Source organism: Lepisosteus platostomus, chromosome 5 (genome assembly GCF_059453375.1).
Source record: "Lepisosteus platostomus isolate fLepPlt1 chromosome 5, fLepPlt1.hap1, whole genome shotgun sequence".
NCBI lineage: Eukaryota > Metazoa > Chordata > Actinopteri > Semionotiformes > Lepisosteidae > Lepisosteus > Lepisosteus platostomus.
In genome coordinates, this window is record NC_142615.1 from 20,968,590 (window position 1) to 20,986,598 (window position 18,009).

Consider the following 18,009-nt stretch of genomic DNA (forward strand, 5'->3'; position numbering starts at 1 on the left):
GACCCCTAAACTCCCGATACCCTACAGCTCCCCACACTGACCCCTAAACTCCCGATACCCTACAGCTCCCCACTCTGACCCCTAAACTCCCGATACCCTACAGCTCCCCACTCTGACCCCTAAACTCCCGATACCCTACAGCTCCCCCCACTGACCCCTAAACTCCCGATACCCTACAGCTCCCCACTCTGACCCCTAAACTCCCGATACCCTACAGCTCCCCCCACTGACCCCTAAACTCCCGATACCCTACAGCTCCCCACTCTGACCCCTAAACTCCCGATACCCTACAGCTCCCCCCACTGACCCCTAAACTCCCGATACCCTACAGCTCCCCACACTGACCCCTAAACTCCCGATACCCTACAGCTCCCCACTCTGACCCCTAAACTCCCGATACCCTACAGCTCCCCCCACTGACCCCTAAACTCCTGATACCCTACAGCTCCCCCCACTGACCCCTAAACTCCCGATACCCTACAGCTCTCCACACTGACCCCTAAACTCCCGATACCCTACAGCTCCCCACACTGACTCCTAAACTCCCGATACCCTACAGCTCCCCACTCTGACCCCCACAGTCCTGATGGCCGAGAGGTCTCTGCTTGCTGTAGTGATTGAGTGAGCTCTGTGGACCTGACCTCTGTCTTGTGTCCTCGTTTCCAGCGTCTCCTAGTGGTCCGTCATTTCACCAGACCTGAAGGTGAGATCTGGGGAGGAGACAGAGCACCCCCTAACTCCCCTGAGCTGGGTTACAGGGTAAGACAGCTTCTTACTGTTGGACACACCTGTCCACACTCTTACTGGACACACTGGACACACTCGCCTGTCCGGACTCTTACTGGACACACTGTACACACTCACCTGTCCAGACTCTTACTGTCCACACTCACCTGTCCAGACTCTTACTGGACACACTGTACACACTCACCTGTCCAGACTCTGACTGGACACACTGTACACACTCACCTGTCCACACTCTCACTGGACACACTGGACATACTCACCTGTCCAGGCGTAGTCTCTGCTCCTCATCCCCCCTGCGTTGTGTTTCCCCCTCTCCCCGCTGGACAGAATCCTGTGGTGTCTTCGTGCTTCCCTGAGCTCGTCCAGAAGCTGGAGAGGGCGGCCGAGCTGCAGCTGGAGCTCCCGGGGTCGCCCTGCTCGTCCCGCTCGGGCTCGCCCGGCTCGTTCCGCTCGGTGTCCCCCCCCTCCTCGCCCGAGAGCCACCTCCGCTCCCCGCCCCCGGCCCCCCCCTCCGGCCCCCTCAGGCCCCTGCCCGCCCCGCCCCGCCGCCCCCCCTTCTTCCCCGCCATGCCCCTCGAGCCCCCCCTGCTGCCCGGGGCGGTGCCCCTGCCCCTGCCCCCGCCCGTCCTGCCCCCCATCGCCCGCCCGGCCCCGCCAGGCCCCGCCTGGGGCTCCCCGGTGCGGAGGGCAAGGAGAGAGGCTGAGATGTCTGACGAGGCAAGTGGGGCAGTCTGTCCGTCTGTCGGTCTGTCCGTCCATCTGTCCGTCTGTCCATCTATCCTTCAGTCCATCTGTCCCTCTGTCCATCTGTCCTTTTCTCTGTCCTGTCCTTCTGTCCTTTTCTCTGTCCTTCTGTCTTTCTGTTCTTTTCTCTGTCCATCTGTCTTTCTGTCCTTTTCTGTCTTTCTATCCATCACTATCTATCCTTTTCTCTGTCCATCTGTCCTTCTGTCCATCTGTCTTTCTGTCCTTTTCTCTGTCTTTCTGTCCTTTTCTCTGTCTTTTTGTCCATCTGTACTTCTCTCTTTCTGTCTTTCTGTCCTTCTGTCTGAGTCTCTCTTTTTCTCTGTGTCTGTCCCTCTCTCCCTGTCTCTCTCCCTGTGTCTTTCCATGTCTCCCTGCTCTCTGTCTGTCCTGCGTTGTCCCAGCTGGGTCTGTCTCCCTGTGTCTCTCCGTGTGTCTCCCTGCTCTCTGTCTGTCCTGCGTTGTCCAGGCTGGGTCTCCCTCCCTCCTCTCTCTCCGTGTGTCTCCCTGCTCTCTGTCTGTCCTGCGTTGTCCCAGCTGGGTTGTCCCCGGCTGTCTGTCCTGCGATGTCCCGCCAGCCCGTCTCTCTCTCAGCCTGTCTCTTGACTTGCAGGAGGAAGAGAAGGTGGAGACAGCTCTTCCGGCAGGAGAGAGGAAGGAGGTCAGTGCTGGTCCCACCCTGCCCCCTGTCCTGTCTGTGGTGGAGTTTTGCCGTCTTGTCTGTCCCTGGGTCTCAGTGTCTCTCTCTCTTTCAGCCCTGTCTGTCAGTGTCTCTCTCGGCCTGCTGTCTGCCTGTCCCTGCCTCTCTGTCTCTCTCTCTTTCAGCCCTGTCTGTCAGTGTCTCTCTCCTCCTCCTCTCTGTCCTCAGTGTGTCTCTCTCCTCCTCTCTGTCCTGTGGTGTCCAGTGGGTCAGTATTAGTGGGCTACACCCAGGCTCACTCACTGCGAGTGTGATCTCAGCAGAGTCTCTGTGCTCTTGGGACACTTGACTCACCTGTCTCTCTCTTTCTCTCCCTGTGCTGTCCCTCTCCTGCCCCCTCTCTCCCTCCTCGGACTCCAGCTGGAGGAGGTCCAATCACCACCTCCTGTGAGACAGAAGAAAAAGAAGGTGGGTAATGCTCTGATCCTCTCTTTACTCCTGTCCAGTGTCCAGTCAGTGTGTCTGTATGAACCCCTCTCTCTCTCAGTGCAGTGTTCATGTACTGGAGTGTCCAGTCAGTGTGTGTGTATGAACCCCTCTCTTTCTCAGTGCAGTGTTCATGTCCTGGAGTGTCCAGTCAGTGTGTCTGTATGAACCCCTCTCTCTCTCTCAGTGCAGTGTTCATGTACTGGAGTGTCCAGTCCGACTCTTAACGTGACTCTCCTGTCTCTGCTTCAGAAGCGCCGATGCGTCTTTTTGATGTCCCTGAGCTGCGTGTCGGTGGAGACAGAAGATCAAGACGAGCCGATGGAGGTGGCGGAGACCGTTGCTCAGGAGAGGAAGAGCGAGGGAGAAGAGGAGCAGGCTGCCGGGAAGGACAAGAAGAAGAAGAGGAGGGGCAGGTGAGCAGACAGGGGGGTGCCGCCCGGTCATGTCTGTGATTCAAGGAGGAGTCTCCTCTTGCTGTTTGATGTCATGGTGACGTCTGTGTCTATGTCCCTCACACCTGCAATAACAATATTCTTTCCAGGTTCCTTTCCTGGTTCTGTGCCTGCTAAGATCTGGACTGGACTGGACTTGACTGGACTGGACTGGAGCTGAGGGACACCAGACGACTGGACTGGAGCCTAGGGACACCAGACTGGACTGGACCGGAGCTGAGAGGCACTAGACTGGACTGGAGCTGAGGGACACTAGACTGTGCTGGACCGAAGCTGAGGGACCCCAGTCTGGACTGAAGCTGAGGGACCCCAGACTGTGCTGGACCGAAGCTGAGGGACCCCAGTCTGTGCTGGACCGAAGCTGAGGGACTCCAGTCTGTGCTGGACTGAAGCTGAGAGACCCCAGACTGTGCTGGTCTGAAGCTGAGGGACCCCAGACTGGACTGCACTGGAGCTGAGGGTCACCAGACTGGACTGGACTGGAGCTGAGGGGCCCCAGACTGGACTAGACTGGAGCTGAGAGGCCCCAGACTGGACTGGACCAAAGCTGAGGGACCTTAGGCTGTGCTGGACCGAAGCTGAGGGACCCCAGTCTGTGCTGGACCGAAGCTGAGGGACCCCAGACTGGACCGAAGCTGAGGGACCCCAGTCTGTGCTGGACCGAAGCTGAGGGACCCCAGACTGTGCTGGACCGATGCTGAGGGACCCCAGTCTGGACTGAAGCTGAGGGACCCCAGACTGCACTGGACTGAAGCTGAGGGGCCCCAGATTGGACTGATGACCTTTTGTTAAGCATCAATAAATTTTTTAAAAAAAAAATCTGTTTAGCTTTTGGTTTTTTCCCTGCCCCCCCCCCCCCAAGGTTGCTGCTGGGAGAGGTGTGAGTGGGGCCAGCAGGGGGCGCTCTCACCCTGTGGTCTGTGTGGGTCCTGATGCCCCAGTATAGTGACAGGGGACACTGGACTGTAAACAGGCCCCGTCCTTCGGATGAGACGTCAAACCAAGGTCCTGACTCTCTGTGCTCATTAACAATCCCGGGGTGTCTCTGGAGAAGAGTAGGGGTGTTACCCCAGTGTCCTGGCCTGATTCCCCCCCTGGTCTTGACCCATCATGGCCTCCTTATCACCCCCCTCTCTGAACTGGCTTCATCCCTCTGCTCTCCTCCCCACTGAGAGCTGCTGTGTGCTGAGCGGACTGGATTATCATCCAGGTGGGGGCTGCACACTGGGGGGGCTGGAGGGGATCCCCCTGACCTGGGAAGAGCTCTGAGTGGAGAGTCCAGACTTATTAATTATTATTATTATTCGTGCTGCACTGGGCTCCTGTCCTGGCAGTGAGAGGGGGACTCTGTGATCAGTACAGATACTTATGACTGTATAATAATACACGATAGAAATGGAAAACAGGGTAGCGCTGTAGTCTCTTCGAAACGTTTTGAACTGTCAGAAGAAGTTTTCACAACCCGGACTCGTGAAGGTACAGGTCTTCTCCCATCGTCCGGAGCAAGGTGAGAGGTCACCGCCTCGGGGCGCAGTATCCCCGATGCACCCCCCCCCGCACCACCACCCAAAACGACACACACTTCTGTGACGATTGGGAGACCCCGGTTCGACCAGCCCCTGCGGTGGAGGAAACGACCCGCTGGAGAGAACACGCAGACTCCACACAGAAGGGTCACCTCGGCATTTATTCCAACAGCAAAACAACACCAGAGAGAAACGGTCTCCGAAAGAGAAGTGTACACCGGGAAAAACACGACAGGGTCATTACAAATGGGAATAGGAGTTCTTTTTTTCTTTTCCGGACGTCAGCTGTATCGTGTCCTGGTGATTTCTCCCGTTTCGAACGGAGTTTAATGTCGCGTTTCTACTTTATTAGAGAGAGGCACTGAACTTTGGGGAACGTGACATCCACCCAGTATTACTAGTAGATTGATAAATGTAAATGTTCTTTTTCCCCCTGTATTATACCTCGCGAAATATAACGATGGCCAACTCCTTAAGTCGAAATTTAAACCCTTTTCACGCTACAAGACTCCGGACGTTTCCTTTTTTGTCCTCTTTGGCCTCCAAAATAAAAAAAAACTGGGATCCATCGTGGCGTTGCCAAATTAAAACGTCAACCACTTTTCGGGCTTTCGGAACTGTTTGTGTGGAGTCTGCATGTTCTCCCTGTGTTCTCCGGGTCCAAAGACAGGCTTTTGGGCTAATTGGCTTCTGGGAAAACTGGCCCTGGTGTGTGTGTGTCCTGTGATGGACTGCTGTACTGTCCAGGGTGTGTGAGTGAGTCTGTGTGTGTCATGTGATGGACTGGTGTCCTGTCCAGGATGTGTGAGTGTGTGTGTCTGTGTGTCCTGTGAGGGACTGGTGTCCTATCCAGGTTGTGTGTGTGTGTGTCCTGTGAGGGACTGGTGTCCTGTCCAGGGTGTGTGAGTGTGAGTGTGTGTGTGTGTGTGTGTGTGTGTGTGTGTGTGTGTGTGTCCTGTGAGTGACTGGTGTCCTGTCCAGGGTGTGTGAGTGTGTGTGTGTCCTGTGATGGACTGGTGTCCTGTCCAGGATGTGTGAGTGAGTGTGTGTGTGTCCTGTGATGGACTGCTGTACTGTCCAGGGTGTGTGAGTGTGTGTGTCTGTGTGTCCTGTGAGGGACTGGTGTCCTATCCAGGTTGTGTGTGTGTGTGTCCTGTGAGGGACTGGTGTCCTGTCCAGGTTGTGTGTGTGTGTGTCCTGTGAGGGACTGGTGTCCTGTCCAGGGTGTGTGAGTGTGAGTGTGTCCTGTGATGGACTGGTGTCCTGTCCAGGATGTGTGAGTGAGTGTGTGTGTGTCCTGTGATGGACTGGTGTCCTGTCCAGGGTGTGTGAGTGTGTATGTCTGTGTGTCCTGTGATGGACAGATGGTACCCAGCCTGGACACCCATGAGACACTGTCTTCCTCAGAAGACTCTCACGGAGGGCACACTGTCCCTAACCCGGGTCCAGAAGAAACTACAGTGATCTATAATTCCTGCGCCTCGGAAGGGGTTATGACGTCTATGTCCGGCGCCCGCGCCCGCGGACCGGCGGTTCGGCGGTTCGGCGTCGCGCTCCGCAGCTCGAGCTTCGGTGCGAGGCAGGGCGGGAGGGAGTCGATGTGGCCTCGGCGCCATCTTTGCTGGTGAGTCAATTGTGACCGTTGCGGTACAATAAACCATCAATAAACCTTTTCCCACCCCGGCCAGTATTTCTGTTGCGGCTCACGTCCCTTACAATCGACAAACTATAAAAAAACAGTAGCCCTTCGCAACATTACACGCCATTTTTTTATTTTAAACGTCCGTTAGATACGCAGGTGGCTCGATAACTGTCTTAACCTCGCCGGCGTCTTTATACCGGCAAGTGAATTTTATTTGGGGTCCCTCAGAATTGTGACAGAAATGTCAGTGAACCACAATAAAAAACGAAACTTTTTTTTAAAGGCGATGAATGGATTTTAAGAGTAACCGTGTAGCGACTGACGTAAGGAAAAAAAAGTTGTCTTTCCCTACGAAGACGTTTTGGTACAGGACTTTCTTTAAATATCAGTTGTGCATAGCGTTTTACAAAAAGTTGATAATGATCTTGGAGATAATTGCAAAGGAAAATTGAGATAACTACCAAAACATTACGTGTGAAACGACAGGACAGAACTTTGAACCCACAAAGAAACAAAGGTATGAAATATTGCCTCGTCATGGGGGGTTGATAATTGTAATAAGTGTTCCTAATTTTCGTAAAGAAATGTATATTATGGGAGTCACACGTGAGATTTAGTGTATATACGTTTCATATTGTGCATATATACGGGGTTAAAAAGTGGAATGAGTATGATTATAAACTCGTGTGTCCTATAATCAGATAATTTTTGAACAAGCTTTGATTAGACAGGTGAAAAACAACATCAGATCCTTGTTTTTAATATATTCTTACGTCTGAATATCAGCTTCTCCCCTCTGGCCAACATTTCAGGGCTCCCAGGTGTAGATCCCAAATTGAAACAAATATTCATTTGTTACCCTTATTAAGACAGTTAATAGAAGTGAGTGACCAGGGTAAATAAAGGTGGGTCAGTGTAAACTGTTTATTCTGGACCAGACTTCGTCATGTGTGATATGTCATGACTTCTTATATTAAGTTTTATCTTTATATTTAGTTATACATGTGTAATAGATGCGATGTGTGTCCATAAAAAGGTTTCTCCAGGGGAAAATCAAGTTGGTTTTAAAACCGGGTTTCCTTTTTAGGGTACGTTTGCATTCCAAGTGTGGTGTTTTTGCCTTTTTATCATGTTTCGGATGTGAATCCGTGGTATTTTTGCCGAGACAAGTTGCCTTTTTATACGCGGAGGGATCTGCTCGTGAGATGTCCGCTTGGTCCATTTCTGAGCTCAGTATAAGGTGTAGAAAGCATGACTGTCATCATAACCCGCCTCTCACCCTGGCCCGAGCATGAAGCATGCCCCCTAGTGCAGGGTTAGAGGTGTGGAATAATGTTGTGACTATTGCTTCATCAATAACATGCTGATTGCATGTTTCTAGATGGGTATAATAGAGATCTCAACTACTGAGGGGCCTTACTAATAATTGCTTACACTTATATAGCGCTTTTCTGGACACTCCACTCAAAGCGCTGCACAGGGAATGGGGAATCCCACTACCGCCACCAATGTACAGCCCCCACCTGGATGATGCGACGGCAGCCATAGTGCGCCAGAACGCTCCCCACACACCAGCTCTCAGTGGGGAGGAGAGCAGAGGGATGAAGCCAGTTCAGAGAGGGGGGTTATTAGGAGGCCATGATTGGTAAGGGCCAATGGGAAATTTGGCCAGGACGCCTGGGTTACACCCCTACTCTTTTCGAGAGACGCCCTGGGATTTTTAATGACCACAGAGAGTCAGGACCTCGGTTTTACGTCTCATCCGAAGGACGGCGCCTCTTTACAGTATAGTGTCCCCCGTCACTATACTGGGGTATCAGACCGCAGGGTGAGCGCCCCCCTGCTGTCCCACTAACACCTCTTCCACCTCTTATTAGCCAGTGAAAAATGGTAGCTTCCTCAGAGACACCGCAGTAAGACAGGAGTTTGTGATGAAAGTTCGAGAGGGATGGCCACACCCTAGTTCGGTCAGACTCGGCTGTCGATATTTTAGCAATCACTCCTGACTCCTCTCCTGAAACACTGTCAATACTGCACGTGATCCCCCTCTCTCCCTCGCGTCCCTCTCCCACCCCGTCTCCACCTGTGTAGCTGCCCCCCCTGGTCACTCCTCCTCGCTGTGCAGGCGGGGTCCCAGCCACCTCGTCCTCTGGCCAGGAGCCCTCAGCCAAGTGGGTTCAGCCAGATCATCACTACATGATCCTTTCAGTATGCTAAATTCCTGGTGTTGTTTTTTTTCTCCCCAGAAAACTGACTGTCCACCCCACCTCTGCGCTAAGTGGACGTTTACAGGTGTTTACAGGTAATACTTCAGACTGGTCGGTCTCACCTCAGGGTGTCTGGGCGTTTGATATTATACAGTTGCAATGCTGAGGCCTTTGACTGTGATGCTGTAAGGCTACAGGAGTCTCTCTGGAGATCCTGAGTGATTTCCGGCGTTCGTGTGGAAACACAGCCCCACCCTCCCGCAGTGTCCAGTCCGCAGAATTTCCTGGAGACGTGGCCTAGCCGATGGGCTACCCCGCCAGCGAGAGACTAGCTGAGGCAGGATGTTCTGTACGGTTCAGTTAATTAGACGCGCACAGATGTTGAGCTCATCGTCCTTTTAATTGTGCCATCTATGCTAACTGTAGCCGAGATCAAACTATCAAGGTGACAGATCAATAATTTTAAATTAAATAGATGCATGATATTGCTAGCGCTGATGCAAGAGGCAAGTCAGAGGAACTGAACACAGAATGGATAGGAGTCGCAGTGAGTGAGAGAGGAATGAGCTAAATTATTTAAGAGGATTAAAACACTGAAGAACAGGAGACACAGTGAGAGAGAGGAGATCACAGGAAATACATCAGTAACAAACATACTAACACACAGGACAGGAGACACAGTGAGAGAGAGAGGAGATCACAGAGAATCCCTCAGTAACAAACCCACAGGACAGGAGACACAGTGAGAGAGAGAGGAGATCACAGAGAATCCCTCAGTAACAAACCCACAGGACAGGAGACACAGCGAGAGAGAGGAGATCACAGAGAATCCCTCAGTAACAAACACACAGGACAGGAGACACAGCGAGAGAGAGGAGATCACAGGAAATACCTCAGTTTTAAGTGCAGACAGCCGGACAGGAGACAGAGTGAGGAAGAGTAAATGAAACACAGTAGGATTGATAGGAGACGGGTTATGATAGGAGATATTGATAGGAGACGGGACACACAGAGATGGAGAGAAGGGAGGCGACAGTTGAACTCGCTGGCTGAGTTAATTGACGCTGCTGTTTCTTTGGCAGATGAAGTCGGGGTCCAGAGTTTCGCTGACATGGCAGAACCGTCCCAGCTCGGTCTCCTCCCATTCCTGCAGGTCAGTGCCCCTTCAGAAAGACCCTGTGTTCAGGGAGACACACAGGGAAGTCGCACACTGTGACAAAAGGCTCTAGAGACATCGCCGAACCACAGAATAGCTCCAGAGCATTTGTGCACCTTTTGGAATTCTTCACGTATAGTGAAAGGTGAAAATAAAACCAAGAATGGGTGACGCGTCTTTACACAGAGGCGGGTTGGGAACAAGCTGCCCAGCCTTGTTGTTGATGCCGATACCCTGGCTTCTCTCCAGATACAGGTGGATTAAATCATGGGTCCAATTAATCACTAACTACCAGACAGGCTTGAAAAACCGAATGGCGTTCTCTCGTTTTTAACCTTTCTTCAGTTCTTAGAAAACCTGCATGCAGAAAAAAAATAATTTGCATATTTTTACAACTTCCAACGGTCAGGTCTGTGGGTATTTAAATCTGACTAGAATGTGTATTGTTCAAAATCTCTCGTTCACTATCAGTGTTGTTGTTTTTAGTGTCATTCTCATTACTCCTGTGGGTTTTATACTGTGGTAAAGAGTTAAAAAAGTCCTCACTTTGTGCTGCTCTCGGTTTGTTGACGGTGGCGTACTCCACATCACTGTTGGGTAGTATGATGTCTGTAGCGAACAGGATACGGGTCAATACTTATGTTAACTTATACTATACAGGATAAGACTTACATTAACACCATACTGAACAACAGGGCTCACTGTTCACACTCGTATTGACACTGTACGGACGACAGGACTCACAGTTCACACTTATATTAATACTTTTTTGATCAAGAGGACTCAGTGTTCACACTCATGTCGACACTTATACCACTCGTATTGACACTGTACTGAACACCAGGACTTACTGTTCACACTCGTATTGACACTGTACTGAACAACAGGGCTCACTGTTCACACGCGTATTGACACTGTTCAGACGACAGGACTCACTGTTCACACTCGTATTGACACTGTACACAACAACAGGATTCACTGTTCACGCTTGTATTCACGCTGGACACAACAGCAGGACTCACTATTATTACAAATGTTCACACTTGAGTTAAAACTGGACAGAGCAGCAAGAAGTTATCATGATGTTTTCTTTCTGCTAGTTTAATAGATAGAAGTAAAAGATCCTCACTTTGTGCGGCTCGGGGTTTGTTGACTGTGGAGTATTCAACAGCAGTATCTGTCTGTGTTAATTCTGCAAAGAATAAAACATGTGTTCTCACCCGTTAACACTGTGCAGAGCAAGAGGGAATTCAATGAGTTAACACTGTACAGAACCGGACTCACTGTTCACACTCGTATTGACACTGTACTGAACAACAGGACTCACTGTTCACACTCGTATTGACACTGTACTGAACAACAGGACTCACTGTTCACACTCATATTGACACTGTACTGAACAACAGGACTCACTGTTCACACTCGTATTGACACTGTACTGAACAACAGGACTCACTGTTCACACTCGTATTGACACTATACTGAACAACAGGACTCACTGTTCACACTTATATTGATAGTTTTTTGATCAACAGGACTCGCTGTTCACACTCGTATTGACACTGTACAGATAACAGGACTCACCGTTCACACTTCTATTGATACTTTTTTGATCAACAGGACTCACTGTTCACACTCGTGTCGACACTGTTCGCACTCGTATTGACACTGTACTGAACAACAGGACTCGTGTCGACACCGTTCACACTCGAATCGACGCTGCTCACACTCGTGTCGACACTTGACACTCGTATCCAGAAATGATTGCCCAACCCACCACTTAGCAGAGCTCCCGGTGGTTGGGCTGTGGTCCAGGAGCTCTGCCCCGACTTCACCTTGCACTGACCTAGCAAGCCCGCGCACCACAGGCGTCTCGCCGCCCCCCGCCGCTGCCGTGTGAGCCCTGCGAGCCCTTACACGCAAGAAGGCAAAACCTACTTCCGCCCGCGGGCCCGGGATCCCGGATCACGGAGTAGTGGCATTCCTGCGGTGCCCGGGTTCCTGAAAGAGAGAGATAACGGTCAGGGAAGCGTCGCTGAAGACGCGCGGCAGGTAGGGATAACGGTCAGGGAGGGGGCCGTGTTGGCCACCCGCAGGCCGCAGAGGCAGCAGGTACGGGATCGTTCCACGCGGCCGAGAGAGAGGGGAAAGAGACGCGACATTTCGACTGTGGTCTTTTCCGGCTTCACGCGCCCGAAGGAGGCGTTTCGGCCGCGTCTCTTTTCCTGTCCTTTCAGCGCAGGGATAAACCTTGACCTGCTCCGCTGCGGGTGAAGACAAAGTCGGCGTCGCTGGGTTTTTTAAAAAAACCCGCAGAGCCACTTCATACTTCTGACGACGATGGAAGGGGAATATTTACAAGTCCTGTTCTAAAAGGTCTTCGGATCTCACCGTTACCGGCTGGGAGTGGGGTTTGCACCAGGCAGTAGTCGGAGTCCGTTTTCTCCAGGCGTTCTGAAACAACCCAAAACACAGGATGAGAGACCGCAGTTGTGAAATGAGTTGAAAGCCGATCGTGGGCCGCCCGTTTGCTAACTGAACCAGGCTTGCTCAGGCCGGATCCATTAAAACCCACAAACGTCATGAATTGATACTTGAGCTTGCGTTGTCCTGTTCTGGGAGCGACCAGCTTTGACTTTGCTGGACTTTTTATTGACCATCATATCGGACTGCTCCAGTGAGAACTCAGCATTACAGATCTCTCAAGGTCAAACTCACAGAAGAGCCACAGACAGACAGAGACAGGATCAGAGACACAGTGGAGAGTCAGGACAGTGAAGGCATCATCATGGAGGAGATCAGATACACTGAGAGAAGAGCCACAGACAGAGACAGGATCAGAGACACAGCGGAGAGTCAGGACAGTGAAGGAGTCCTCATGGAGAAGATCAGATACACTGAGAGAAGAGCCACAGACAGAGACAGGATCAGAGACACAGCGGAGAGTCAGGACAGTGAAGGAGTCCTCATGGAGAAGATCAGATACACTGAGAGAAGAGCCACAGACAGAGACAGGATCAGAGACACAGCGGAGAGTCAGGACAGTGAAGGCGTCCTCTACTTAAATTATTACATTATACACAATTTGAGTTCATTTTAAAAAGTAAAAGGTAATGAAAGGAATGCATTTTCATAAGAAAGATAATACCGATATGTATGTGATAATCTTCCTTATATCATGTAGTGTGTCATTTGGACACTTTGTGGGCTTGAAATACAAAGAAAATCATGTTCTATGGTACAAGATAAATACAAAACTTAAGCTTTTATTTTAATTAGATTTGTTTCTTAAGCATAAGCAATCATTTATTACATTAATATATGTGAAAATAACATTTTACCATCATATGTTTAGTTTATTTAGTCCCTAATGCCAAGGACTCCAGCTGTCTTACAACCACTGCCCTGTTTGCCTCACCAGACACGATCTGATCCTGATCCTGATGCCCCAGTATATGCCCCAGTATAGTGACGGAGGACACTGGACTGTAAACAGGCGCCGTCCTTCGGATGAGACGTCAAACTGAGGTCCTGACTCTCTGTGCTCATTAACAATCCCGGGGTGTTTCTGGAGAAGAGTAGGGGTGTTACCCCAGTGTCCTGGCCTGATTCCCCCCCTGGTCTTGACCCATCATGGCCTCCTTATCACCCCCCCTCTCTGAACTGGCTCCATCCCTCTGCTCTCCTCCCCACTGAGAGCTGCTGTGTGCTGAGCGGACTGGAGCATCATCCAGGTGGGGGCTGCACACTGGGGGGGCTGGAGGGGATCCCCCTGACCTGGGAAGAGCCATGAGTGGAGAGTCCAGACTTATTAATTATTATTATTATTATTCGTTCTGCACTGGGCTTCAGTCCTGGCAGTGAGAGGGGGACTCTGTGATCAGTACAGATACTTATGACTGTATAAAAATACACGATAGAAATGGAAAACAGGGTAGCGCTGTAGTCTCTTCGAAATGTTTTGAACTGCCAGAAGAAGTTTTCACAACCCGGACTCGTGAAGGTACTGGTCTTCTCCCATCGTCCGGAGCAAGGTGTATCGTGTCCTGGTGATTTCTCCCGTTTCGAACGGAGCTTAATATCGCATTTCTACTTTATTAGAGAGAGGCACTGAACATCCTGTGATGGACTGGTGTACTGTCCAGGGTGTGATTGTGTCTGTGTCCTGTGATGGACTGCTGTCCTGTCCAGGGTGTGTGAGTGTGTGTGTCCTGTGATGGACTGGTGTCCTGTCCAGGGTGTGTGAGTGTGTATGTCCTGTGATGGACTGCTGTCCTGTCCAGGGTGTGTGAGTGTGTGTGTGTCCTGTGATGGACTGCTGTCCTGTCCAGGGTGTGTGTGTGTCCTGTGATGGACTGGTGGATCACAATATTAATTCTCCTCCTTGATTCCCTCCTTCATCGCCAGAGTGAAAGCGGGACACGGCAGTAAAAGCTCAGCCCTGCAGGCGGGGTTCGTGAACGTCCCAGACACCAAGAAAACGAGAGAAAAAAGGTCGTTTTCGGGGTTCAAGAAACAACCCCGAGATTCAGGGAGTTTCCCCGCTGAGCTTACTCTGCCAAAAACACACAGGTTTTATTTTTTTCCCATGCCCCCCCTCACACAGGCCGTTTCTGTAGCGTGAAGTTGTGTTTTTTTGCGCGGCGGTCGGTGAGGGGCAAAATTTTTTTTTTCCCACGGTCTGAAACAGAAACAGCCGGGTGGTGTTGTAGAGAGGTCGACGTGCCTGGTTTTCCTCGTCTGCGAAACCCATTTTTTTGGGGGGGTTGTGAGGTCCCACGCAGCGCTCCGAAAAGAAAATGGCGTCTCTTTTCCCCGCAGGACGGGGGGGGGGGGACTCGTGTTTTTTGGACGTGGCGTGGCCCGAAATTTCCGCCCTTGGGCGCTAGAGGAGGGTGGAGGTCGGTCTTTCTTTGACTTGGGGGTAGGGGGGGTGTCTATTTTACTGAACCCCACCCCACGGAAACCCATGTTGTACGTGGGGGTGCTGAATGCGCCCTCGACGTGATTTTGTCTTAAAATTCAAGGGCAGCTTTTGTAACCCTTGGGCTGGAATCAGCTGGACCCGTTTCCCCTGCCTGTGCGAGGTGGCGACTACCGGGGTCGTACAGGGACACCCGGCTGGCCGCCGAGAGTTGGAAAAATAAAATGTCCACCCCAAAAAAAACAACCGCGAAAAATGTCGGCCATTTTTGTTTCGCGGCCGAGCCGTGAGCGCGTCGGGGGCGACGTCACGGGGGCATCACAATGAGCCACCTGACGTCACAGAGCGGCGGATTCTAGCGGGGGGCGGTGCCGGAGCCCCGTGAGCTCAGAGGAGTGAAGAGAGAGGAGGAGGAAAGGACTATAGAGTCCTTTCTAAACACGTGTTTCTTCCAATAAAGTTACTTCGACTTCGATCATTAGTTTCAGCTTCAGAATTGCTCTTCAGTATCCCCGTGAAATCGGTAAGTCGCTGAAAAGCGCCGCTGGCAAGAAATAAAATAAGTTGAGAAATAAGTTGTTTTTTTTACTGTTACTTCACTCTTATTGGTGTGATCGTGCTGTAAAAAGATATTGAGAGGAGGTGCACCTCTACACAGAGGGTGGCAGGGGTGTGGAACAAGCCGCCTAGCCCTGTGGGTGAAGCCGATACCCTGGCTTCTCTCAGGACACAGCTGGGTGAGCTCCTCCAGTCAGGACAGGAGGCTCTACTGTACACAGAGGGGGGTGGGGGTGGGGAACAAGCAGCCCAGCCCGTGTGCTTGAAGCCGATACCCTGGCTCCTCTCCAGACACAGCTGGGCGAGCTCCTCCAGTCAGGACAGGAGGCTCTTCTGTACACAGAGGGGGGCGGGGGTGGGGAATAAGCCGCCCAGCTGTGTGGCTCCGCCCCCTCCCCTCCCCACTGTGACTCTGCTTGTCTCGGCAGGACGATGCACCAACAAAGATGCCGCACGGCCGTGCGCGGTCACAGCAGGACCCGGGCCCGGCGAGGCATCGTAAGTCCACCCCTCCCGCCCGCCGTCCAGCGTCTAGCGTCCAGCCCTCCTCCGACTGACCTCTCCACCCCCAGCAGCGCTCGCTGTATTATTATAATAATAATAATAATAATAATAATAATAAACTTCACTGATAGAGCACCTTTCATACACATAGCAGTGCAAAGCGCTTGACAGACCAGGTCTCACGGTAACACCTCCAGACTTGGAGAGACACTTCCAGTGGTGATCTTGACTGAGGACACGCCTCGGCTCAAGAGACAGGGTCGCGGGTCCATTATGGCCTTCTGAGAGTACAGATTGCCTCTGGACGTCCCAGACTCTTCCTGGACACATTGTACACACTCACCTGTCCGGACTCTTACTGGACACACTGGTCAGACTCTCCTGTCCAGACTCTTACTGGACACACTGTACACACTCACCTGTCCGGACTCTTGCTGGACACACTGTACACACTCACCTGTCCAGACTCTCACTGGACACACTGGTCAGACTCACCTGTCCAGACTCTCAATGGACACACTGGTCAGACTCACCTGTCCAGACTCTCACTGGACACACTGTAGAGACTCACCTGTCCAGACTCTTACTGGACACACTGTACACACTCACCTGTCCAGACTCTCACTGGACATGCTGGTCAGACTCACCTGTCCAGACTCTCACTGGACACACTGTCCACACTCTCACTGGACACACTGTAGAGACTCACCTGTCCACACTCTCACTGGACACACTGTACATACTTGCCTGTCCAGACTCTTACTGGACACACTGTACACACTCACCTGTCCAGACTTTCACTGGACACACTGCACACACTCACCTGTCCAGACTCTCACTGGACACATTGTAGAGACTCACCTGTCCAGACTCTTACTGGACACACTCGTCAGACTCACCTGTCCAGACTCTCACTGGACACACTGTACACACTCACCTGTCCACACTCTCACTGGACACACTGTAGAGACTGCCCAAGGCCCCTAGTCTCGACACGACTGGGCTGGGCTATGTGGTCAGAGCTGTCTCGGAGATGGGCTGTTTGGCGTCTTCACAGGTCACACCGGTCAGGCCGAACCCGGACTGGCAGCGGGAGAGGTCCCGGCCCAAGTCCCGGTGCTTTTCCGTAAGTCTGACCCGATCGCCTTCCGCGAGACTGGACCAGGCCGCCCTGTGGTGGGCCCGGTGCCCCACATCTACCCTACAGCTCCCCCCACTGACCCCTAAACTCCCGATACCCTACAGCTCCCCACACTGACCCCCACAGTCCTGATGGCCGAGAGGTCTCTGCTTGCTGTAGTGATTGAGTGAGCTCTGTGGACCTGACCTCTGTCTTGTGTCCTCATTTCCAGCGTCTCCTTGTGGTCTGTCACTTCACCAGACCTGAAGGTGAGATCTGAGGAGGAGACAGAGTACCCCCTAACTCCCCTGAGCTGGGTTACAGGGTAAGACAGCTTCTTACTGTTTGACACACCTGTCCACACTCTTACTGGACACACTGGACACACTCGCCTGTCCGGACTCTTACTGGACACACTGGACACACTCGCCTGTCCGGACTCTTACTGGACACACTGTACACACTCACCTGTCCACACTCTCACTGGACACACTGTAGAGACTCACCTGTCTACACTCTCACTGGACACACTGTACACACTCACCTGTCCAGACTCTTACTGGACACACTGTACACACTCACCTGTCCAGACTCTTACTGGACACACTCACCTGTCCAGGCATAATCTCTGCTCCTCATCCCCCCTGCGTTGTGTCTCCCCCTCTCCCCGCTGGACAGAATCCCATGGTGTCTTCCTGTTTCCCCGAGCTCGTCCAGAAACTGGAGAGGGTGGCCGAGCTGCAGCTGGAGCTCCTGGGGTCGCCCAGCTTGTCCCGCTCGGGCTCGCCTGGCTCGTTTTGCTCGGTGTCTCCCCCCCTCCTCGCCCGAGAGCCCAATCCGCTCCCCGCCCCCGGCCCCCCCCGTCCGGCCCCTGCCCGCCCCGCCCCGCCGCGCCCCCTTCCTCCCCGCCATGCCCCTCGAGCCCCCCCTGCTGCCCGGGGCGGTGCCCCTGCCCCTGCCCCCGCCCGTCCTGCCCCCCATCGCCCGCCCGGCCCCGCCAGGCCCCGCCTGGGGCTCCCCGGTGCAGAGGGCAAGGAGAGAGGCTGAGATGTCTGACGAGGCAAGTGGGGCAGAGTCTGTCCGTCTATCCGTCCATCTGTCTGTCCGTCCATCTGTCCTTCTGTCCGTCTGTTCCTCTGTCCTTTTCTCTGTCCTTCTGTCCTTTTTTCTGTCCATCTGTCTTTCTGTCCCTTTCTCTGTCCCTCTGTCCTTCTGACTTTCTGTTCTTTTCTCTGTCCATCTGTCCTTCTCTCCATCTGTCTTTCTGTCCTTTTCTCTGTCTTTTTGTCCATCTGTACTT

The 18,009-nt window shown here is 52.4% G+C and overlaps 1 long non-coding RNA gene across 2 annotated transcripts; it reads left to right on the forward strand.

The window, feature by feature from the left end:
* The first annotated feature begins 6,133 nt into the window (after nt 1-6,133).
* On the forward strand, nt 6,134-17,724 carry LOC148664727 (uncharacterized). Of its 2 annotated transcripts, none has more exons than XR_015936502.1 (7): nt 6,134-6,222; nt 8,487-8,542; nt 9,530-9,600; nt 15,514-15,583; nt 16,647-16,715; nt 16,942-17,034; nt 17,388-17,719. It is a non-coding gene; the product is annotated as an uncharacterized LOC148664727 (long non-coding RNA). The 2 variants fall into 2 exon arrangements; XR_015936503.1 differs by lacking the exon at nt 6,134-6,222 and adding an exon at nt 6,602-6,757 and having other exon boundaries at nt 17,388-17,724.
* Nucleotides 17,725-18,009: the final 285 nt, after the last annotated feature.